Raw genomic sequence first — 26,395 nt, forward strand, 5'->3', positions numbered from 1 at the left:
CAATATTGATCTTCAATATTTTATTCGAAATTTTCTAGTTAATTGAGCAAGTATTGATATTTTGCAATTTTGCAGTTTATTTAACTGGAAAACGTTACATCTTTGAATTGTAGAAGTATGTCTTTTTGTGGCCAAAATAGCTGGTTTCATCATTATTCACTAAAGAAAAAAATATCGCTTTAAAAAAACCTCATAAATTAGTAGCATTTGAAGTTCATTGGATTCATTGGAAGAAATTTGTTTTATGAAAATCTACTTCATTACTTTTAAAATTATGGAAACTTTTTTTTAACGCCATCTACAAATGTAGATAAATGTTATGTATTCGAATGCACAATGATTTCTTCTTTTTTTTGGCAAGGTTCTAATTCTGCACATAGAGAATTGCTGTTGTGGCATATTGCCAAATAATATTTGTGGTTACTAAAAGACACTTAACCCAAATGTATTGCTAACGAAGTGAAACAGTGTTGTTAATGTAATGAAATATGTTCAATGGAGCCTTTGTGAAGCATCGTCGCTCATTGGCTACCAAAACCTAAAAAGTCGATAGCAATTACTTTGACTTATAATAGGAGAGAAAAAAGTATAAATTGCATAACTTCTGTCAATTTGTATTAGTATTAACTCTTAAACTACCGAAATTGGAGTATTTTTGTATAAAGCTTCTACTCATATCTGTGTCTCTTGTCTGTGCAAGACCAATCTTCCATCGATTTTCTTTAGTTATGGACCTTATTCCTTATTCCAACTAAAGTAATTTCTGATATAAGTAAAGATCTTCAATACAAAAAAGACTAAGATGGAACATTTAAATTCCAATATACATATTTTCTTATTCCACATTTTAAATAAGCAACTGATTTCTTCTTTTTTATTTTCAGCAAAAATTAAACTAATCTTTATAAATATTTTACTTTTGTTGTTTCCATATCATATAACTATTTTGTTATAAAATAGCCAAACATTTGTGTGTGATGTTAGAAACAATGCCAAAATCAGGAAATGCTTGCACATGCAGCACCTGGTATTCTTAAATGACTAACTAACCAGATTCAAAGTCTCTTAACTTTGGAAACCGGTGTGTCAAGATGATCACATGTATATTAAATGGGCACATCTGAAGACAAATCGACTGAAATGAATTTTAGTCATAGAAAACAGAAATACTTATTTTTATTTGATTAGATCATTCTGACATTTGAAACATGAGAAAGTTTCTATCCTTTGAACAAAACAGTGGCGGGTTATCTCTCAAAGGACTGAAAGAAATTGTTATTTTACAAATTGTTCTGACTCGTATTTTTTTTTTTTTATAAAACCTTGAATATTAAAGATCAACATAATACCAATTCTGATTGAAAAAGTGTTTTTTTACTTCCTTTCTATCTCTCTTGTAAGTATCAGATTTAGTATTCGGTTTAAACTAATTGAATTGTCATGTTGTTTATGGTGTAAAAATAGGAAATAAAATTAACAAAAACCTAAAGAAATATTTGAAGAAGGCCAAAGAATAATTATTTGACAACAGTAACATTGAATGTTAAAGTCTGAAAAGAATCTAGAATATTAAAGATACTGCATTGTTTTCTTTATTTTAGTTGTCACAATTTTCATGTTCTGGCAGTTGTACTCTACCTTCTCCTTTAGGTGTCTTTTATCTTAGTTGTAAACCTTTTGAGCATTGAAAACTGAACTTTATTTAATCCATTTGTGTAGATTGTTCTCACTTCGCATTCCTGGTACTCTGTAAAACACGTGGCAAATAAGATTACAAGTTCAATATCGCATGTAGGACTTCAGGAAGAAATAAGCTGGGAAAAGATATATAAAAAGAACAAGATATAGAATTGGAGCAGTGGATTAAATAAATGGTTCTGTTAGAAATTTCCAGACTACAACAAAAGCCACTAGAAGAAGGCTAGAGAGTACAACGGCCAAAACGTTGTAAAAAAATGTGACAAACAAGAAAAGGAAACAATGTGAAACATCTAAATAAAAACTCTCATTTTAGAAATACCAAAATTCAAAAATATTTTAATTCAACAGTTTAGGCAAGAGATAAATACTGTATTTGCCCTCAGGAAAAAAACATTTATAAATGGATTAGATCCTAATAAATACGGCATTGTAATAATACATATGAGTGATAGATTTATCAGTTCAAAATATGTAATTATAACCATTTAGAGTACAACTGTTACACATTACTTAGCAGTAATACACTTTTAGAGATCTTATGGTTTGCCAAATGGAAAAGATTGTTAAGCATAATTACTAGGCTTCAGAGTCCCAGAATCAGATGTGGCCTCATATATGAGAAATGATTTCTGGTTGGTTCGTTTAATTATATAATATGAAAAGATTTAGCTTGGAGTTAAATATGCTCAAACATTTAGTTACAATAATGCACACTCTACATTTAGTATTATGCTACACTAAAAGACTATATAAATCTTGATTTTTTTTTTACAAAATTAATGTCATTATATTTTGAATTTTCTGAAATACAGTTTTAGTTTTTGCTCATCGCTACAACAATCTATATCTACATAAAGTTGAGTTTTTCGTTGCACTTACATTCATAGCAAAAGCCTACATTTTTCATTTAAAAATTATTAAAACGGACTTAATATACTCAGTCATGAATATGTAAGTGACTAAATAAAGATACAATAACTCATCAAGGGTGTGAGTTCCATTACAGAAGCGTTGATTTAATTTGAATAAATAAAATATGCATCAAGTGTACTTGAAAGCCAAATCCCAATGCAATATTAGGAAAATAAATATTTTACTTGCTTGAAATTTATAATTTAAATATATTTCGGAGTCGAACTCCATCGTCAGTATGTTGTTTTCTTCTTTTTTCTTTTTTTTTCTTTTTTTTTCTTGCCATGCTGTAAAGGTGAAGAGAGAAAAGCTTGTTTGTAAAAATCTGCGTGTTGTCTCTCATCAGTTGTATTTTGAAATGTTGGAACGTGGCATTGGTTATGCAAGATTACTGCCAAAGGTGTGAGTTCCACTATAGAAGCGTCTATTTTATTTGAATAAATATAATGAAACATCAATTGTTTGCAGGCATTACAAATCCCACCTTCTTAGCAACTTCACATCCTACAGAAATTCATCTGATATAACCCCCTAACTGAATAACTGCATACTCTAAAACTAACAACTTTTACATTAAACACTATTTTAGTCTATTCTTCTTCAAGAAGATTACCTTAACTCTAAATCTTAATTTATAATTATTTACCTTACTCAGCTCAAATTATCTAATCCTTCTTATACCTTTAATTACCACACTCTTTAACAATTCTCCACTAATAATTTCAAAACATAGTTATGCATAATACTCTTCATTAATAGCCCATAAGTTTTAAAAAATAAAATTACTAAACCTATGTAGTTAAAACTCTTGGTGTTCTGAATCTACTAAACAACTCCAATTTTCCCCCTACACCCGACTTAAATTCTAAAATATACTCAACAGATCTATAATTGATTTTCTACTCAAAACTATCTTTAATATTAACTATATTAGACGCATCTATTATCTCATTTGAAATGGATGCATGTTGGCTTTCTATGCCCACCCCATCACCCCCATCATTGTGGTAGATTGCCGATTTCTTGGCCCAGCTCAGACTTCCTTGACATCCATAGTTTGTGAATTCTCTTTCTCTCTTCTTTTTTGCTTTTTATTTCAAGTTACTTAAAAACATTTTTTTTATTCCCCCTTCCCGCCTTTCTTTCCTAAACCCAACTCAACTTCTAAAATATGCCCAATAGAATCTATAATTGATTTCCTACTACAAATGATTTTATGTAGGCTGTTGGATGCATCTGTTTGCCCATTGGATCCAGACACATCTTAGCTCTCTCTTTGTTCACCCCACCGCTGCCGTCCTCGATAGTGATTTCTTAACATAGGTTTAACTCCAAATCACACACGTGTCACTTTTCAAATGACAACAGTTCCTTTCTGACTCGTGTATTCTTTATTTCCTTCTTTCTTTCTTCATTGCTTCTAATTTATTTTATATATATTTTCTCTCTAATATTTTCTCCCTCTTCCCCGCTTTATCCATTACTCCCACCCTTTTGGATTTTAATATCCATATTAATAAAAAAAAATCTATTTTTCCTTATAATTTATTTTAACTTTTTTTTTTTTTTTTAACCATTTGAAGATATGAATAGGTAATTTTTATTCTGTTTATTGAAACAACTTGTAATGAATTAAGTTAATACACCCGAGGTTGAAATAATAATAAAAAACAATATATATATATATATATATATATATATATATATATATATATATATATATATATATATATATATATATTTGTGTGTGTGTGTGTGTGTGTGTGTGTGAACTTGCCTATGTGCGTGCAGAACGGTCTCTACCAAACTCCTTTCAATCAGGGATTTGAACCTCTGGAACAAATTCAAGTTGGTTATAGCCAATAAAAATAGCTGCTAAGGGGCCAAACTTGAAAAAAAAAAACGACCTTATAAGGATTAAGTCGACTAAAATTGTTACTTCTACACATGTGCAAATATACAGTTATAGGTCAAAGGCTTAATTTTAGCCGTTTTCTTATCCATCTCTCAATAGCTCAGATGGTAATGACTTAGGATGAAGCGCTAAATGTTTTGGTTTCGATTCTAGCTGGTGGTACTGAAGTTACTTTTTTAATACCTTTGAAATCGTTATTATATATTGGGTACGATATAAGAATCAATAAAGGATTGTCTCGAGAATAATAACCACGGAATCGGTATGAATTATACGAGTATCTAATAAAAGAAACTTTACTGTCGAGGATCTATTTTAATAATGTGATCAAATTTCTATTTTGACTGCTATTGCTCCTTATGGACATCTCATAACTGCTATTTGATTGGTGTCACCAAATAACATTAAAGTTGAATTTTGATGATGACATTTGCTCCCATTGTTAAATTTACTCGTAAAATTTCTTATGAAAATCTTTTAGCAGCTACTATTTCTATAACGGGCAGACTTTCTCTTTTGTAAGTATATTATTATTGATTGCATACTGAGTGATAGTCATGTACAGTAGTCACCCAATTCTATGACCCAAAAAGGAGAACTGCAGTACGCTGCTGCTGAGAAGATTGTCCCGATGTTGAGGTCTTGTTGACCACCTCCATGATGGGAGCATAGCCAATATTAGGCTCACTTTCTTCTTTCTTCGTATGTACTCACAGCTGTTTCTGTGCTCAGTTTCTGTACAAGGTAGACATAGCTGTCAATTTGTGAAATGTGGAAAAAAGGATTAATGATTGCTCGAGAAGAGAAGGATCGGCGTGCACTTACCTTGAATACTAACCAGAAAGAATTGTTGTTGTTATTCACCCTTTTAAAGTTTTTTTTAGTGCTCCGGATCATGTGATAGTTAATCATCTGATCGTTCCATTATATAAGAGGGGAGATTCCCTTGTCCTTTTTCTCTTTCTTTCACCACAAGTTGATTCGGTTGCCGGCGATTGAAAGTAAATCTTTTTCACTTTCGTCTGGCGAAGATACTACAAGATGGTTACGTCGCGGAAGGGGGCAATTCTTTCGCAACCTAAGGTAAGTGCATTGCTCCCTTCTCGATCTGAGCGGTCATTGATTCTTTTCCGGAAATTAATTTTTTCACATCATGTTTAAGGTTGAAACCACAGTTTGATAAACTTGCTGATTGGTTATTTGCATTTTAAAAATATCTCTTCCCATTAGAAATTTGTTATATTGACAAGAGATTACTGTTTTTTTTGTTTGTTTTTTCAACTTAAAAAAAAAAATATAAAGCACCATAATTATTTATGCTTTACATTATTTTTAGCTCCCAGACAATTGGATACAGCAGAGAACTAAAAGTTCTCTTTTTATAAAATTTTTATGTGGGGGTTGGTATCCCGGAGTTATGGAATATATTAACATAACTACAAAAAAAAAAAAAAAAAAAAAAAAAAGCAGAAAGACAAAACTTTACAATAACTGAAATATGGATAGCATGAGAAATATGCACCAATGTTATAAAATGCATGTCCCGAGAAGACCGGATGAGGTTAGTGACCATGTGCCAGACTGATGCAGGGGAAAAACGAAAAATCAAGCACTTTGAGATTGGCTTTTTTAAAACAGGATACAGATTGCAAACGACTCAAAGGATTTCAGTTCTAGTTATTACATTTGAGCGAATGTATGAGCACAGAAGAGAACAAAGATGGAAGCAGCTTCTCTTTTCTCTCGTACCAGACAGTTCATAGAAAAAAAAAACAAGAGGTTCATGGTTTCTCAAGTCGAGGACAGACCAAAAGAATATAAACATTAGGATGCAATAAAAATATCAATTTATTTTCCTAATACAGATATCAATTGATTATTTCATCCTACAGTCTTGTTTGACTTTCAATTTGATGATGAATTGCGGGCAAAATAGATTAATTTGATTTAGAAACATTAAAATGATTACATTTTTCACTGAAATTTATCGATTGCATAGTATTAGAAATAACTTCATTTTCTTATACGATGTGACAAAAGACTCCGAAATGACATATTTTCTTCATCTAATAAGATGATTAAATTTAAGAATATCTTTCGTTTGTTCCCTGTGTTTCTCAAGGAAATGATAGAGAAATAATTGAGCTTAATGCAAAAACCATTGTCACTGGAAGGCAGTTAAGATGAAAATAAAATTGATGGCGATGATCAGTATCAGTTTAACGTCTGTTTTACATGCTGGCATATTTTTGTGGTGTCATAAAATAAACCGAGGGAAAAGTCGCCATCAAATTAGCAATGAACAAACTACTAATTGATACTCTTATGGAAAACCTTTGAAAGTATAGCAACATGAACAATGCTAACCTGGTGAACTTCACATTATAAAATATCTTTTTATTGCTTTTCGAAATTGGAGATTCTCTACAAAGTCTGGGAATGGCTATTTGATATTCTCTGCAAATGAATATAACAGATTATTGGAATGAGGTAAGTTATATTGAGTCAATAGGTAACATTGATATTTATCTATATATATATATATATATATATATATATACATACGGAAACACATTCTTAGAATAAAGTATTTTATAAGTCTACATAATCTTGTACACAGGCGGAATCATTCTATTTTAACTTGTAATTATTGGAGATATTTAAATGTATGTTTAAATCACACTAACTCTTATTGTTATGTAGCCGATGTGTGCATATATATATACATGTGTCTTGTATATGTACATGTTTGTATTTCTTACTTGTGTCAATGGTCTAGTGGTGTATATCACATTGTCTTTGTATACATACCTTCATTAGATATCAGAGTGGAGAAATATTCATTGTAGTGCATGATATAAAATGTTCATTGTATGTGCGGCCACTACTTCACAATTATACATAATTAACAAACGTGACACATAAACTTTTACTGACAGCTTTTCTTACAATCAAACGATAATAATAGATCTACTTGTCTCAGACTAAAAGAATCACATACTTTCTTATTGGTCCAAACTTCTAAAAGAATGCCATAATGAATTATATTTTACATGGGTTCTATCCATCTTATGGATTCCCTTGGCGAAGTTTGGCACGTTAAATCCTTCTCTACATCTTTACTTGTTATCCTGTTTGCTTCCAATAGAGGCGTCCACATGTCTGTTTGCTAATGTGTTTCTTGCTAATTCATTAGTTTGATGTCTGCTAACTAACTATTACGTCCACAAAGCAGACCAAATCACGTGTTGTTTATGTAAGCTAAAACCTTGTTTACTCAACCAAATTCCAAATATACTTTAAAATTCCTAAATCAACTTTGTTTATTTTATTTCTGAGTTAAATTCCCGACTAAACATTCCAAGCTGTAAATGTACATTTTTCGAAATCTAATTGTTTTATTTTTTTAAATAATAATAATCGACCAGGTTACTTAGCATTGTCCAGTCAATATCTTACATTATCTGTGTTCAAATTTTATTTAATACTAGTGGTGCAAAACTGTAACATAACTTCTATCTCTCTTCCCTACTCTTAGTCCTTCGTCCAGCTCATTCCTCTTTCTGAACTCACACACAACTCTAGTCGGCATAAGGGAAATAACTATGTGAAAAAAATCAGATACTTTCCTTTACATGATAACATTAAAAGATGTGTGTATATCTTGATAATATTAAATGATATAAATATACATTGGGCCCCCAAATAATGAATCATTTTTTTAAATTTTAAATATTATACATCTGGGGTTATATTGATTTAAAAAAAAAAAAAAAAAAAAAAAAAAAATATATATATATAACAACTTGGTGGGTATTTGTGTATTTTCCAAAGTTTAGTTCGATATACAGACATTTGCCATCTATCTCTCTCTCTCTCTCTCTCTCTATATATATATATATATATATATATATATATATATAAAGTGACATTGTCTGTTTGCGTAAGTACGATGTCTGCCAAACTCTTCTGTCAATTTTTTTGTCTACAGACTTGAAACTTAATATCTAGTGGATTTGGATCAATGGGAAAATTTTGATTTGTTTTTTTAGCCGGTAAAAATAAAGGAAATAACTTACTATTAAGGGGGTAAAATTGGAAAAAAATGAAACTTGGCGTAAGTCTACTTCAAGTGCTTTTCTATGCATGCAGAAATATACATTTATAGGTTAAACATTATTGTTTAACATTTAATATGTGTATATATTTGGCTCAGAACGTAATGAATAAACTGGGGAGGTATAGGTTTTTGTTTCAATTCTAGCTGATGGCACTCAAATCATATTTCATATTTTATTTATTTTTTGTAATCATTACTATATATTGGAGACAACATAATAATCAACAGCGAATTGGCTCTATAATAATAAATACAAAATATGTATAAGGGAAAACCTATTTACGTGTATTTTGCAGCCAGGCAACGCCGGACAACCTGCTAGTATGATATACAAAGGAAAAAGCTGAAAGTACTTTGAAATAACTTTACTAAAATATTCATCTAAAACAAAATACTTAAAATTTTTATCTTCATGTTTTCACGAAACATGTATCAGGCATGTGTACACAGTGTGATGTATGAAAGAGAAACCTGGCCAGTGAAGGTTGAGGACATGCATTGCATGGAGCGAAATGATATGAGAATGATACAGTGAAGTGTAATGTGAGTATTAAAATCTGGCTTAGACTTATGATTTCAGAGGAAGATCAAATCTGGACTGTATATTAAGATGTGTACAGAACAGGCAGCTTCAGTATTGAAAGGATGGATGAAAATCTTTGGTTTAGTAAATGTAAAACAATTGAAGTAGCAAAGTCAGTTCACAGGCGAAGATAAGAGGAATTGATGAGGATGGATTTGAGAAAAGGAGGATAAATAAAGACCTGACCAGAGATAGTTTGGAATTTAACTTCTAAAAGCATTTCAATGCATGCCAGCATGTAAATTGGATATTTGTTCTTGATTCAAAGTAATAGCCATGAATATGAAGTGAAATCAATTTGCTATTATAGCATCAGACCACGGAATACATGGATATTAAAACTCTGCGACTAATTATTTAATCTAAAAGAAGATTTGTTTTTAAGTAGTATTATGTAAAAGCCATCCTATGCACTAAAACACTCACAATATTTACCTTTTTCCACATAAAAGCCTCTTTGAATGTCTGTAGATATGTATGAATAATATATATATATATACATACACATACAGTGATACTGATAGCCTTATAATTTAGTTAGTTCTGGACCCACAGATTTCATTTTAATAGATTCTGGGGTGATATTATAGGTTTCAATCAAAATTTTTATTACCTTACGATTCTGAATGAGCCTCCATTTATAACTCCTGGAACAATTCCTTGTATTTGCGGTACCTGTTGAATTGCTCCTTTTTTTCTCACTCTCTTTGGACCCATGATAATAAATTCACTTTCACAAACCCAATATATATGCTAAAAAATTCACTCTTTCTATCTCTAGACTGATTAAATGCTAAAACAATAATATACATTTTGATTAAATAAATATAGTACTTACTTTATTTTAAATATAATTAAAATATAAATGAAGAAAGAAATGCTGTTGAATGACAAAATTTACATACAATTTTGAAACAATTAGAAGCGATAAATCTCTATAGTTGTAATAGCATTCTTAATAAAAGTATATTTCTGGGTTTTTTGTAGAGGATATATGGCATTCAGTTAGGTTGGTCTTGCGATTATGTATTCACTAATTTTCAGTAATTTTTCTTATTGAAATAAAAAATACTGGTTCTTTCATTGTAGTATTTGTTGTATTAACTTGTAATTTGTCTACTTTTTACCAACAAAATTATATAAATTTAATAATGTATTTCAATTAAGTAGATTGAAACAGTAGTATAAAATATAATAAATATATAATTTTTTCTGCCTGATAAAAATATATTTGTGATTAACAATTCAAAAAAATAATTTAAAATATAAATTTACACGGTAATCTTTGAGGGATACATAGCATAATTGAAACTGTAATTCTGACTGTAGCTGTGTAACTTATTTTAATACTTATATAATACTGATAATATGAGACAAAATGAATACAAGCACACATATATATATACTCCAGAATAATTTTTTATTTAACAATCAGTTGGTATGGAAACCTGTGATTATAATATTTACAAAATATTACTGGCAGTAATATTCTATAAGTTATCCCATCTAAATAAGAATTGCTCGATATGCAGGATAGAGCATATAAATTAAATTGTGATTCAATGAATTTCAAAAAACCCTTATTGAAATGAAGTGGTTGAATTTCATATCAAAGATTTTTATTATTCTAAGCAAGACAGAATACTTTAGAATATTAATCTCCTTAACCTATAGGGTTTTGATGTCCACCATCTTATCAGAGGAGAGAAAATATTAGCAAATATTTATAAAGGTATGTACCCTATTTGCTAAAGTCAGTGGGGCATGGAAAGTCAAAATCAAAATAATTAAACTCAACCACTTCATTTCAATAAGGGTTTTGTGAAATTCATTGAATCACAATTTAATATATATATATATATATATATATATATATATATATATATATATATATATATATATATATTAGACTTGAAAAAATAATTCATGTATTGGTAAAGTGTGGGTTGTTTGATATCAAGTTATTGTTCTGTTTTATCAGAAATAACTATATTATTGTGTTGCCGCTTAGATGTAATTCTAATTAATTTATTTAATTATTTATAATACCTATGTGAGTATGTATAGTTTTTTTTTTGTTGTAACTCACATGTATGGGAAGTAACTCCTGACTAAGGTGTTAGTTATTTTCCTTTAAGAAGAAAGTAGTCGAAATTATATGAATTCCTTAAATTATTTTTTTCCATCTCTCTTCTTTCCATTTTTCTTTTCTTTTTTTTTTTGCATATTGTTATTTATTTTGTTTCTTTAATTGTCTTACATAGACGCAACTCAGTACTGCGTTCCGACATCCTGCTCGAACGTCAGATGCAAGTGAGTGTATACATCCATGATCAACACATTTAAGCACACATGCACACACAAATATTAGTATTGGTTTAATATTATTTCTTATACATTAGTTATTTGTCTGTGTTCATTGGGTTGTGCATGTGTGATTATACCAATTGAGCTTTGCTTTCTTGTTTCAATTTGAAGTTGAATTTTCTTATGAATAATGATTTTAATTTTGAGGTTGTCTAATCCCTTTCACTAGCTAATATTTTTACTCTAATGTCTTTAGTGGAGTTGTGATTGCATGAGGTTTTTGGAATGTAGATGAAGCAATTTCTAAATTTCCGATATATTTCTTTTTTTTTTTTTTAAATAGGAGTCACCATTATCAAGGCCCTGAAGCCACTCGTGGATAAGGGTTATTGGGTGTACAGTAATCAATGGGATAATATCGTAGTAGTCATTATTAATGGAAATTTGGTAGATTGGATTACTTAAGGGCGTGGTTCATCAAGAATTTGTTTATGTTAGACTTGAAGACAACCAAGTTGTAGTCAGCTGGAAAACAGGCAAACTAAAAAGAGTTCCATAGGCGTGCAGTTCTAAGAAAGAAGCATTGTTCATGGAATCTACGTTTTGATTTAGGCACAGTTAAAGAGTGGGGAAAGTTATTGACAGTGGTTTCAGCTAGATGAGTGTTTTTTGAGAAGGATTGGTGAGGGGGGACCAGAGATTGGAGTTTAGACGAGCACTTACTGTGGAAATAACAATAAAACAAACACAGACTCGCAACGTCCCTTCTATGGGAAAGAGGTGGCAGGGAAGAGAAAAGGGCACCCCCCACTAACTTACGAAGTCTATTTTGTACTCTGTCAAGGCAGAATAAGCTGCTTCTAGCAGCTCCTGCCCAGATGTGGCGACAATACTCCATCCCTGGATGTACTTGGCTTTTATATAAATAGAGAATTGCATCAGCAGTGAGATTACTACTGGAGAGGTAGAAAGATCTAACCATTCTTCCATCGACCTTGGTAACAGATTTGATGTATGTGTTCCATGATGTAAAGATAAGAGCTTGGTTTTAGATGCATTAAAAGTAATCAACCACCTCTTCCCCCATTGTACCACACACTCAAGATCCAAGGAGGGAGAATCAGAGAGAACTTGGTCATTTACGGCTTTTGATGTGTTGCTATAGATGGGAGTGTCAACGAATGGTCTAAGTATGTGTTTTGGGAGATCATTGATGTAGATCAGAAAGAGAGTTGGGCCTAGGATAGACCTCTGAGGGACTCCAGCATTAATACTGTGGGCTTCTGATTTCTGCTCATCAACCACTACTCTTTTAAATATAAACCGTTAAAACAAGAGATTATGCAATACTTTCTTTGTTTTTTTATTTACTTAATATAAAATTAGATATTCGTTCTGATAAACACAAAACACAAATTTTTTCAACTCCCATATTTCAAATAAATTTAATAAAAAGCACGTACACATAAACTATTACTTTTATTTCCGTGATCAAAGACAATTATACTTTAGAAAAACACAAAATGTGCGGTTCAGGACTAGGAACAGTAGTTTTGGGGATTACTGAGTTTTTCTAGGATAATGAATACGAAAATATATAAACGTTTCAATTTAGCTTTTATTTCATTCTGTTATGGAAATTAGGATCCCGATTGATGGGTAATCCTGTTGGTATTTTATATATTTGCCGTGTTGACTCATTAATGCATTTGAATTACACTTGGCAAATTGCTATATTCTTGTAATTTCCTCGTGTACATATTTGAAAATGGTTCTTATAAATTTCCTGCAATTTTCTTGAGAGATGAAATGTTATATATTGCAAAAAGGTTTATTATCTATGTTCTGTTATCTGTTTCAAGACATTTTCCCTTGCCCGGTTGGAAAGTAATAATTTTGTTAATAAATTCTCTCCCAATAGAATATATTCTACTGCCATTTCTGAGAGGTTGAAATCAAATATTAACTATCACATACTAACGTTTGGTCTTACATAGATTATGATAAATATTACTAAAGAATTCTTTCATGAAAATATGATGCACTGGTAATCGAAAGACAGTGTTTGGCATACCTTTCTAATTTTCTTCACATGTTCATACAAAATTGGCGAGGTCATTTCTTATCATTTTTTTGCAAGTTGCTTATATAAGTGATGCTGAAAGAGTATGTTGCCTATTAAATATTTAAAACTAATGATGGAAATGATTCAACTCGTCAGAATAAGATATTATTAAAGTATACAAGATTTTGTTGATAATTACAAAATGTTCTTATCAGTCAGATAATAAATTAGCATAAACATTTTTTATTAAAATCGTACAGTAATATATTGATGCATAGTAAACATTTGTATTAAATTTGAGCAATTAGATTGCATACTACAAGTGATCATTTTTATTTTACTTTTAGTATAATTGCTAGTATATCTTTTGCCATACTAAGTATTTGTTGTCATTAAAAGGGAGAGAAAAAATTGTAATAAAAATTTTTAAGGAAAATTATTTTGTTAAATATAATGGAAAAACATTTACATTAAGCAAAATATCATGGTTTTTTTCTTTTTTTCATGGGATTCATCACTTATCAAGACCTAAAGGCCACTCGAGGATAAGGGTTAATGAATGCACGGTAGTCACTGATAAGTGCGTATTAATGGTTAATGGTGGAAATGAGATAGAAATGAATTATTCAAGGGGGGAGCAGCTCAACAAGAACTTGTTTACATTGGACTTGAAGACGGCCATATTGTTGTACCTGGAAAGCAGGCGAGCAGAACAGTGTTATACAGGCTAGCAAAACAGTGTTACACAGGCGAGCAGTCCTAAGAAAAAAGCTTTGTTCACGGAATTTGTATTTAGATTAAGGCAAAGATAGAGAGTGGGGAAAACTGTTGATGGTCGTTGTAGCAAGACAGGTGTTATTTGTGTAAGTTTGGCAAGGGGAGGCCATAGATTGAAGTTCAGACGAGCACTTTCCATGAAAATAATAATAGAGCAAAGATAGGGTCGCAACGTCTCTTCTGTGGAAAAAAAGATTGCAAGGAAGAAAAAAGCCTCACTTAGTAGATTTTGAAGCCGGTCTTGAACTTTGTCAAGGCAGGATAGGTGCTCCAGCTTCATCAAATTATTTCATTTGACATCGTATAATCACTCTATGATATCACATAATATTTTTCATTTGTTTTTGTTTAGCTATTTATTTCTTTAGATATTTTGTTCATTCAAAAACTTTATCAAGGAATTAAACGCTTAAAAGTATATTTACGTATACAAATTGACTCCCAACATATTTATTTGATATAGTTAACCTGAAAACCTTATCAATTGAAAGATGTAAATGTAAAATGCAATAAATCCTATTTCTTTAAATGTGAAATAAGATTTTATGGAAACAAATATTTAAAATCTAAAATTATTAATTGTGAAAGTTTATTTTAATCAAAAGCAAGAATATAAAGCAAATATAACATTATTAATTTTTATTTACGGTGGACTATTATCCTCAACTTTTCTTAGTTGTTTCACAACGTTTCGGCCAACTATTCTTCTGGCCTTTGTCAGGTGGTAACCGCAATGAATAGGAACTCTGAATCTCATGACTGCATTCACTGCGCCGTGTTGCAGTTGATAGAGACGTTGAATCTCTACGGTTCCAGGTGAGAATTGTCTGGAGATAGCGGTTTCAATCCTACCCAAAGCCGGCCAGAGGCTTACTTGGCCAAAACGTGGTGAGATGGCAACAACTATGGAAGGCAGTAATTGCAGGGAATGCAGTCAGGAGATTCAGAGTTCCTATCCATTGCGGTTACCACCTGATGAAGGCCAGAGGAATAGTTGGCTGAAACGTTGTGAAACAACTAAGAAAAAATGAGGATAATTGTCCGCAATAAATAAAAATTAATAAATAATACTCATCTATCACATTTAGCATTTGAACCCTTCAATTGGGACCTACCATATTTTAAAGATCGATCTTGTCTGTATCTGATCGAACGAACTGCTTGATAGAAAATATGTCATGTTTTTAACCATTTAAAAAAAAAATAGTTTTGTTTTTGAAGCTAGTAACATGGTTGATATTTAACACCAGCCAAGGTAGACTGCAAACAGTGTGATGTTGCAAAACGTAATGCACTTTATGATCTCGAGCTCAAAACATTGCTGAAAATGTAACTTGAAACATGTGAGCGACATAATGTTCACTACCCGTAAATTAAATATTTCTAAACAAAATTCCTAAGAAATTTCTCTTTTTTATGGAAGATAAACAAGTTGATTCTTCATTATTGAAGCAAAATCCGACAGTGGAAAAAAAAAGTTTTTATTAAAAACACAATGATAACTACTTAGTGTTTTTATCAATTTCAACAATAAGCAATATTATCTACCTGATTGTCTTGTGACAATTTGGTAGATATTACTGCATTATTACATAAAACATGTACTTTTTATAAATACATGATTATGTAACATTCACCATTAATTGTAACAACACGGATCGAGTTATTTCCCCTGACTTGATGCTGTTAATTTATATGCATACTTGAAATTTTTTTCCAAAATTTTTTTCATAATTAATTTTCTATCTTATCGTTTTCCGTATTTTCTTTTATATTTACATTACTGCGACATGACAGTTTAGTAGATACCATTGGTTTCACTTAAAATTCAATATTTCAATTTTTGTAAGTTCACTACAATAAAGATTTTGTTTATTTCCCAACATTATAATCTATCTGTAACAGACACAATCTCACTGTTAATAAAATATCATTCACTTTTCATTTTTATATCTTTGTTAAATTTTATGTATTAAAAGTAAGTAATGGTAAAGATTTAAGAAGTAAATGAATCGAACACGAGTTTAGAACAATTTTAATCTATTGATATCTAAATCATTCATATCAGATAAGCTTTAATGTCAAAATTAAAATTCATTCTTTGTTATATGTTATTGAAATTTATGGTTTTAGGATGTTTGCATCAATTAAAATATAAAACTTGTTACCAGAACATTTATTTTTCTTGAAATGAATTTATAGGATGAGGTAAAAACAAAACAATGTTTGTATAAATACTCTTTTGAAAGTTTCAGTGAAAACCTATTGATTGTAATGAGTATCAAGATTTGAGATAGAAGTTGCAGAGTGGAATTTGACAAAGAAAATGTCATATGACGTAAGACGCGAGCTGAAAACAAAAGAATTCTTTTGGGTTCTAATCCACTTTTTTCACCAGAAACAAAGCTTAAACAAACCTGATTTCTTTTGAAAAGCTAAATTCTCGTGGTCGAGTATGCCCTCAAAAAGATCTTTAACTACTTTTTAGAATGGAGATTTTGTATTCGTCTTTAACTAAGACTCCATCACCATTTTCAAATGTCATATGTGCATTGATTTTCGGCCAGTGTGACCTGGATGTCCAACCTCCAAAGGATGTTTAATCCTAAAGCCGTTCTTAACATGGAGGGGGGTATTCCGAAAGGTATTTTCTTATTTTTAACCTCTCTGTAATCAACTTCTTAAAGGTAAGTCTTTGGGTGGTCCCTCAGTGCGCTTTCACCTGATTTTCTTTTTGCTATTATTCTCACCATAAAATTTAAGTGATTTGTAGTTTATTTTAAGCATATTTATATTTTGACTGTTTTAGTTGATATTGAATCTACTTCATGTATATTATTCATTTATGATAATGATTTTTCTCTGTATTTACATATGACGGTTGTTGACTATTGGTGTGTTGTGTAGGCTGTTCCCAATATCCCTGAATCTCATGTGCTGCTTATTTGAACATTTTTAAAATTAATGAACGTTCACACATAGTGCCTGAAACAATAGAAACATAAATATTGACATTTTTTAGGGTTAAAGTCTAAAAAGAAACAGTATAATAACACCTCACCCCAATAATTCAGATAAAAAGGCTATAATCAAGTATTCTAAAAGTTAAAATAATTTGTAGGATTACTGTTTTTAGAAAAATCTTATTTAAATCAATAAGATTATTGCATTTTTCAATTTTTCCCCTCATCCAAAAGATTAATTACTGAAAATAAAATAAATGCATTTCAGATTTAAATAAAACTATGGAAAACTACATTTTAAGTAAACTTTTATTTTTTATTCAACTAAATTCCTTTAATAAAACGAAGTTAAACTTTATTAAAAAGAAATCGAATAAATATTTCCAATTTTCATTTTCATGCCTTTTCTCTAATTTAAGACCAATTTTTACCTTGACAATCAGTTGGTGTTGCTGTCAAACTGAAATGTGATTCTATTTATTGGTCCACCCTTCTAGGCTATATTGTTTCATTGAAAAGTGTTAGCTAATTGCTAATTGTTTAAGGCGCCTCTACCAGTGAATTTCTACAGGGCTGCCGGACATTTTTTTTTGTAGGCCAAAGTGCTTCACTTAGTGCATTGGATTTTCCAAACTCACCTGAGCTTGTGTCTAACCTCCTGCATAATGCAACGAATTGTTGAAGTAGATATTGTTTCAACTGAACAAAATGGCCACAAAATCTTTATATACTGTAAAACACACCAAATACCTAAATTTGTGAGAATATGGAAAAGATTTGTTTATTGCAATACATCACTCTATAAGTATTGGATCTAATGACTGGAACAACAACTACTAGACAGAAATTGACTGTATTCATCAACATACGAAGGGTGTGCAATAAGTAATGCCCCTGACTCACTTCCAGTTATCTGATCTAGCTGAAATTTTGCATGTGCAATGATTTATATCTCTACGGGTTATGTGGTAAATTACAGCTCTGAATTAATTGTGGTTTCTGTTTTACAGGTGTTTGAACTGAGTCAGGTGTGAAATGGAGCCTGCTGAATGTTGAGTAGTGATCCAGTTTTTGTATTTGAAACGACGCACACCACAGGAGACTTTGGATGAAATGAAAGAAACTGATGGTGATAATGCCCCATCATATGACCTTGTAAAATGCTGTCATCATGAATTCAAACATGGCCGGAAGTCTGTGGAAACAGCTCCCAGACCTGGTCGCCCCCCTTCTGCCATTGATGAGGCATCTGTCCGTCAAGTTGAGGCTGCCATTTTGGAAGATCGACTCATTACTATTCGCCAAATAGTCCAAGATGTCAAGATTAGTACAGGGTCTGTAGAAACTATCATTCATGACCATTTTCATATGCATAAGGTGTCTGTCAGATGGATTCCCAGGTTGCTCACACCATTCCAGAAGCAAGAACGCATCGAGTGCTCAAGGATGAATTTGGAGATGTACCAAGAAGATGAGTCAAAGTTTTTAAAAAGATTAATTACACAGGATGAAACCTGGGTCCATCACTATGATCCAGAGACCAAAGCTCAGTCAATGCAGTGGAAGCACTTGAACTCACCACCTCCAAAGAAGGCAAGGATGCAGCCCTCCACTGGCAAGGTCATGCTCACAGTCTTCTGGGACCAGGACGGAGTAGTGATGACAGATTTCCTAGCAAAGAGTACCACAATTACAGGAGCCTATTATGCTTCACTTTTGAGGAAATTAAGGGAAGCTATCAAAATCAAGAGGCGGGGCAAGATCAGCAAAGGTACCCTCCTCCTGCAGGACAATGCTCTAGTCCATAACTCACATGTTGCCAGATCAGAAGCACGGGCGTGTGGTTATGAAATCCTTCCCCATTCTCCCTACTCTCCTGACCTTGCACTCTCTGACTTTCTTTCACCTCTTCCCAGCCATGAAGTTGTTTTTGAAAGGAAAGCGTTTCCCAGATGATGCAGCCTTGATTTCTGAAGTCACGTCGTGGTTTGAGGACCAACCTGGGGTGTTCTACAAAAACGGTCTGCAGAGCTGCATCAAACGATGGGAGAAAAGCATAACTCTAAATGATTCCTATGTAGAGAAATATTAATATCTGTGCCAAGTCTCGTTGCTCTACTTCTATGGGAAGTGGGTCAGGGGCATTACTTATTGCACACCTTTCGTAGTTTCCTTCCTAGATGATATACTGATTCTAACGTTTCTCTTAACAATTTCATACTTTTTTTGAAGAATGATTTGTCTTTGTCCTCAAAATACACCTCAATTTCTGATATCTCTTCCTTATTGGAGCCAAATTTCTATCTCTGGGGCACTCTTTTAAAGTCTGCAACTAGTCAGTCATTGTGAATAATATCTGGAAAATAGGTTGGGTGTTAAAGCAATTTGAAGTGCAACTCATCTAATTTTATCATTGTTAACAACTTTTTGATATGGTGCATCGTCTTGGTGAAAGCGCATATTTTTTTTTCATTTGTTGCAATGTTTTAATGAGTTTTTTCTTCAAACGTGTCAATAATCTATATATCTATAAAAACAGATGTGTGTGCCACAGACGATTTCTGATTGGTTAATCCAATAATCACATCTCCTAAAAAACTATGGTTCCTACGCTCTTAAATTTACCATAAAATATTATGGCCTTATTTATTGTCCATCTTGGAAGGGTTTAATTTTTTCCTGACTTGCCATTTACAAATTACAAAATTACGAAACTTACACCAGCCATCACAATACAACCTCCGACACCACGTCCGCCATTATGGTGCTAGCCGCACACACATACACACAACACGAAAACAAACGCTGTCCTACCCAGCACACGCGCACACACGCACACACACACACGTTCACTACCGTCCTCTTTAAAACACGTTCTTTTGAAGAGACAATTTTTTTAAGCTGTTGACACACATGTTTTAAAAATCTAGCAAAAATTAATTTTCCTGAAATTTTTCAATATTTAAAAATAAATTATGCCGGCTGATAAAATTTTAAAACTTTTTTTTAAAGCTAGAAAGATAAAATTTAAAAATACTTATTTTTATATATATATATATGAAACTAAACTAAAAAAAAAAAAACGCGCGTTCACTCGTGGTCTTAAGTACATTTCGGGTTTGTATTACTGTACACATAGATTCGAAAAAGTTGTCAAAAAACAAATATATAACAAATAAATGTTATCAAAGGCAAGATAAGTTACTTTTCTACCAAACTGGATATATTTTTCGTGTTTTTATTCAATGTAACATATTTATTCAGCTCGAAAAACGGGTTTGTATTACTGTACACATAGATTCGAAAAAGTTGTCAAAAAACAAATATATAACAAATAAATGTTATCAAAGGCAAGATAAGTTACTTTTCTACCATACTGGATATATTTTTCGTGTTTTTATTCAATGTAACATGTTTATTCAGCTCGAAAAACATACAGTGTTTACCGATGTATTGGAAAATTCAAGATGGCGCCTCACTCCCTCTTTAACACGGTAAGTATGGGAAAAGGTGTTATAAATAAAATATTAGAAAAAATACTATTAAAAACCCGCCGAATATATGTCAAGCTATGTCACGGTAACATATATTGAGCGAGTTTTTAACAGTATTTTATCCAGTTTTTTTATTTATAACACCTTTTCCCAAACTTACCGTGTTAAAGAGGGAGTCAGACGCCATCTTGAATGTTCCAATACATCGGTAAACACTGTATGGTTTTCGAGCTGAATAAACATGTTATATTGAATAAAAATACGAAAAATATATCCAGTTTGGTAGAAAAGTAACTTATCTTGCCTTTGATAACATTTATTTGTTATATATTTGTTTTTTGACAACTTTTTCGAATCTATGTGTACAGTAATACAAACCCAACATTCATTTTGATTTAAAAAAAATTCATTTTGATTAAAAAAATAGTTTAATTTTAATATTTGTTTATTGTCTTAACTCATATCAAATGTTTTGCTTGTGTTCTGCTTCAAATATTCATAATCTTACATGCATAATTTTCATTTAATTATATTAAATAAATTTCAAGTTTACTACAAATCAAATCGTGTTCCATCACTTTTTTAAAATGTAATTTATAAGTAATTAAAGAATGCATTCTAATCTTTAAAATCTATAATACAACGAAATATTCAATTGCTTATAATACTTAAACAAACAACTTGTGTTTTTTTATTATTTTTTATTATTAATATTAGATGAGTTTCAGTATAAATCATCGTGTTCTTTATTTCAATCCAATTTTGAAGTTTTGTAACGCTGTCTGTAAAAATTACTGTTCATTATTGACAGTCTAAGAGTTCCACATATCTTGCTTGTTGGGACCTCGGCGATGACGTCATTTTTTCAGCTGGCCGGCCATCTTTATAACGAAGGCCACGCCACCATCCCCCCACCAAAAGGGGAAGCCTGGTATTTTCTCACCCGAAAGGGGGGAGCTTGGCAGTTTCTCCCCCTAAAGGAGGGAGCCGGTGTCCCCCCCCAAGCGTGGGGGGGGGGGCGAAGATGCCAGGAGGAGGTAACTTTTTTCTTGGGGGGGGGGGGGGAAAGAAGCCTCCAGGCACCCTCCTCCATGAATGTGGGGTTGGGGATTATCTCTCCCTGAAGGGGGGAGGCCGGCACCAAGCATGTAAATCCAGAGGGGTGATTTTTTTGTTACCCCTCGGAGTGGGAAAGCGGCCGATCACCCAGGCAACGCGGGGTAACCCCTGCTAGTACTATATAATATTTGCTATTTACAATTCTTTATTTCGCAAGGTAATCGATGAACAAGATATATTGTGTCTCACACAATACTTTCTCTCTTGATTGATTGAGATTGTCGGACTGACTTCCTCATCTTGGTTGTTATTGTCACAACGTTTCGGCCGTTTTGCCCTCTGGCCTTCGTCAGGTGTTTTGTATCGAACTGGGGAACCGTTTGTTAGGAGTCTCGAACCCAACCCTTTATTATTATTACGGAGGTACCGTGTTCGGACTCCAGCTAGGCTTTGGGACATAGTTGCTGATTCTCTGTTTTGAATGTTACTTTTTCACTGCCTTCGTTCAGGATTGAACTCAGCACCTTTGGGTAACTGTAAACTTTGATATAACGTCTAGGACCACTTGGCCTAGTGCTGAGTTCAATCCTGAACGAAGGCAATGAAAAAGTAACAATCAAAACAGAGAATCAGCAACTATGTCCCAAAGCCTAGCTGGAGTCTGAACACGGTACCCCTGTAATGATAATAAAGGGTTGGGTTCGATACTCCTAACAAATGGTTCCCCAGTTCGATACAAAACACCTGACGAAGGCCGGAGAGCAAAACGGCCAAAACGTTGTGACAATAACAACCAAGATGTGGAAGTCAATCTCAATCAATGAAAACACCTCATCTCAAAAATACAGACAATTTCTCTCTTGATGTTTGCATTTTGGTCACTTTGGACAAGTTTTGGCTGCTTCTGTCCACTTGGCAGATAATCGATTTTACACCATAATGAAGAGCTGGACTCATGTTTCATCCATTGTCACATATAGATGCAAAAATCTTTTTGCTGTGTTGAAACTATTGTAAACAATACTCTGAATTGTCAACGCATTATTTTTCATATACTGAGTAAATGTGCCACCCACTTTGAACTCAACTTTATTATTTACAAATGTTCATGCAACCGAAATTTACAATTGATCGAAATAAGTTTCTAGATGTATTTCATGTTCACCGGGACAACTGCTAAATTTGGGTAACCTGAATATTTCGCATATGTTTAAAGTCAGCGTATCATCTCTTAACTGTTATTTTCAATAGAACAAATATCAAATAACACTTGAAAAGCCATTGTTTTTCTTCAACAGTATTTTTCTCATCATAAAATAGGGCTTTATCAACACGAAGTTCAGAGTTGTCTATTGTTTAAAAATTTACAACAATAATTTCACTTAAATAGCTGTAATTTGTTAACTAATAATCTGATTGATCTCAGATTTTTGCACATGCCATTTTAAGGTTAGTCATATGGATTCTTATTAGTTGTGTCATCTATATGCCGGGCTGGAGATTCGTTGAGTGAGGTGTTAGGATGATGAATTTTTATTATTTTCAAACGATTTTGCTTTTTGTTTTTCTTTTATCATAATCTGAATCTGTTATCTATTTTACTTTCTGGATTTCTTCAGGTATTGTTTAAAGTATGTTATCACATGGTTTTAGGTTCAATTTTGAGCAAAGGCAGCCAGGCCATTTAACAAATCAAATTGAAAATATTTTGCAAGGCTCTGAGAATGAAATGTGAAGAATGTACATACATAAAAGGTTTTGTTTGAAAATTTCAAGCTGATTCCTAAATTTAACAAAATATACTTGGCAAAGGTAAAAATGGTCGGAACGTTGTAATAAGAGTCAAAATGAGGAAACCCGGTTGGTTCTTGCAAATAATAATGCTATGGAATAGGATATATACAGGAGAATCAAGATCAAATGTATACACCAATTATTACATGTAATTAATTGGATAGTTTTAAGTCATTACTAGATTATTGACAAAATTAAATATGTTTTTAGATATGTTTGAATATTTCTATGAAATGCTCTGTGGGCAAGTCTGTCAATTAGTTAGGCCATCAGTTTAAAATTTTATTTTGATTACTAAATATTTTATTTCTTAGATGCGTCCACATATCGCTACCAGAGGCTTTATCTGTTGGTTTATCTGTTTTAAAAATATGTTTTCAAACTCTTTGTTTGTCCTAAACAAGGCATAATGCCACTTAGACGTAAAGGGCTACTATTTGGGACTATGTCTACAGGGGCACTATGTAGGGAGGTGAGCAGCAAGATATCTGTTCACATTACATTTAAATTTATGCATGTTGGTACAGTCAGGAAGTAGGAAACAGCAAGGGAGTTCCAAGTTTAGTAGTTTGAGGGAAGAAACTATTAAAGTAGATGTCTTTCTGACATCTAGGTGCCTCGATAATGAAATGGTGGGAATTTGTTGCTTGTCAGGTTAATTAGGGTTATTTATGCCGAAGGGACACATGTTTGGTAGAGCACGTTCCATTAAAGTACTTGTAAAACAGACACAGGCATGCAACACTGCGCTGATGGGACAGGGGTTGGAGCTTGGTTGATAGTGTTGGACCTATTAGGTTTGAGAGTCTTTTTTGGATGCTGTCTAAGAGGAAGAGACTAGTGACAGATGCACCAGTTCAGATGTGACAACAATAATCCATGCATGACTGAATGGTGGTTTTTGTAGAGAAACGTGATACTGTCATGTGTGATTAGTTTTCTAACACGATAGAGGGAGTCCACCTTCTTTGCAGCAACCTTGACAATGTTTTCAGATTTGCTGTGCATAAGTTTAAAATAGCATTTTCATCACCAAACATTCAGATAAAACACATCTTAAGAAGATCCGTTCTTATTACTATCTAAACAGAATTGATGGAATCGTATAACTACTTTGCTAAGTGAATGATAAAACGTTCAAGTCTCGTTATTCACCAAGCATTGTATTTTGATCGGCATGAAGACGTGAATAAGACATCTGTTTCGTTGCTTGAAAATCACTTAATGTGCAAATCGTTTTGATTATTTTGTCTGTTATTGTATTGGGTGAAATGCTATATCCCCAAAGCAACGGTTAAACTGTTATTTTATGTCCACAGCTTGAATATAAATATTGATATACTTTTTTTGGCATGAGTAAGAATCAACAAATATTGAGAGGTGTAAATCATGTCAAAAAGAATGGCTTGTTTTACCGAACTTAACCAATCATAATATACTTACTTATGGTGTAGATTCATTGACTTCATGCCAAATTACATCCATAGAACATTCTTGGCTGATTTTCATAGATATTATTTCTCTTGAGAGGAGTGTATGCTGCAATATTATTATATTTTAGATGCGTCCAAGATAGGGTCGGTCAGTTGGTCTGTCATGATTAAGTTTGAAATGTAAATTTTAAATGTGTCTATCTCTATGAGATGTTCTGTTCATTAATTTATCATCCAGTCCACCATCTGTCATGCTTAGATTTGAAATAGTATTTTCATCACTACATGTGTTAATTAAAAGGACGTATGCCAAAAATATCCTTTTTTTTTTTTTTTTTTTTTTTTTTTTTTTTTTTTTTTTTTTCAGAGTTATTATGAACGTATGGAATATATAAATTTTATTAAGAGACACTATGTTTTACCAGGGAGTCATCACTTATCAAGGCCCAGAGTTTAAAAAAAATGTTATTGTCATTTAAGCCTAAACAAAGCACAGAGCCACTTAGTCATGAGGGGCTACTATTTTTGATTTGCAGGGATACTATTTATGGAGTTGGGCAGCGAGATGTACGTTCACATTACACTTGAATTTCTGTATGTCACTACAGTCGGGGAAGCAGAGGCCCGGGAGGGAGGAAAAAAGCTATTCGAGTAGAAGGCTTATGGCATCTAGAGATCTCTATAGTGTAAGGGTGGAATTTGGCTGCTGGTCAGGTTTATCGAGGGTATTGTCGTTGAGGGGATATTAGTGCTTGGAGTTTGTCAGAACACTTGCCATTGAAATACTTGTCAAACAGGCATAAGGATGCCATGTTTCAGCAATAGGACAGAGGTTGGATAGTTCCGGTGACTCTTTTTTGAACCCTGTCTAGGAGTGAGAGATTAATGGCAGATGCACCAGCCCAGATGTAGCAACAATACTCCATACATGGGCGAACCATGACCTTGTAGAGATACAGGATACTCTCAGGTGTGAGTAGCCTTTTAGTATGGTAGAGAGAGAGAGCCCACATTTCTCACAGCAGCATTGGCAATTGCCTCAATGTATTTGTTCCAATTCCTGTGAATGTTAACCCTAGGAGAAAGGGTTTATGAGTGAACACCGTGATGATTGGGATAATGGCAGAAATTGGATAGAAGTTGACGGCTCAACAAGAACTTGTATTTATTGGACTTAAAAACTACCATGGTATTGTCAGCTGGGAAGCAGCCTCATGGTATTATATTCCACAGATATACAGCTCAAAAGAAACTTTGTTCATTGGATTTTCG

The 26,395-nt window shown here is 32.5% G+C and overlaps 1 protein-coding gene across 2 annotated transcripts in view; it reads left to right on the forward strand.

Moving 5' to 3' along the window:
- Positions 1-26,395, forward strand: part of LOC145287850 (coiled-coil domain-containing protein 39-like) — a 2,493,216-nt gene that overhangs the window by 268,910 nt on the left and 2,197,911 nt on the right. The gene's annotated exons all lie outside the window — the stretch shown is intronic.

The sequence above is a fragment of the Euprymna scolopes genome, chromosome 11 (assembly GCF_053919585.1).
Source record: "Euprymna scolopes isolate OS-2025 chromosome 11, ASM5391958v1, whole genome shotgun sequence".
Classification (NCBI taxonomy): domain Eukaryota; kingdom Metazoa; phylum Mollusca; class Cephalopoda; order Sepiida; family Sepiolidae; genus Euprymna; species Euprymna scolopes.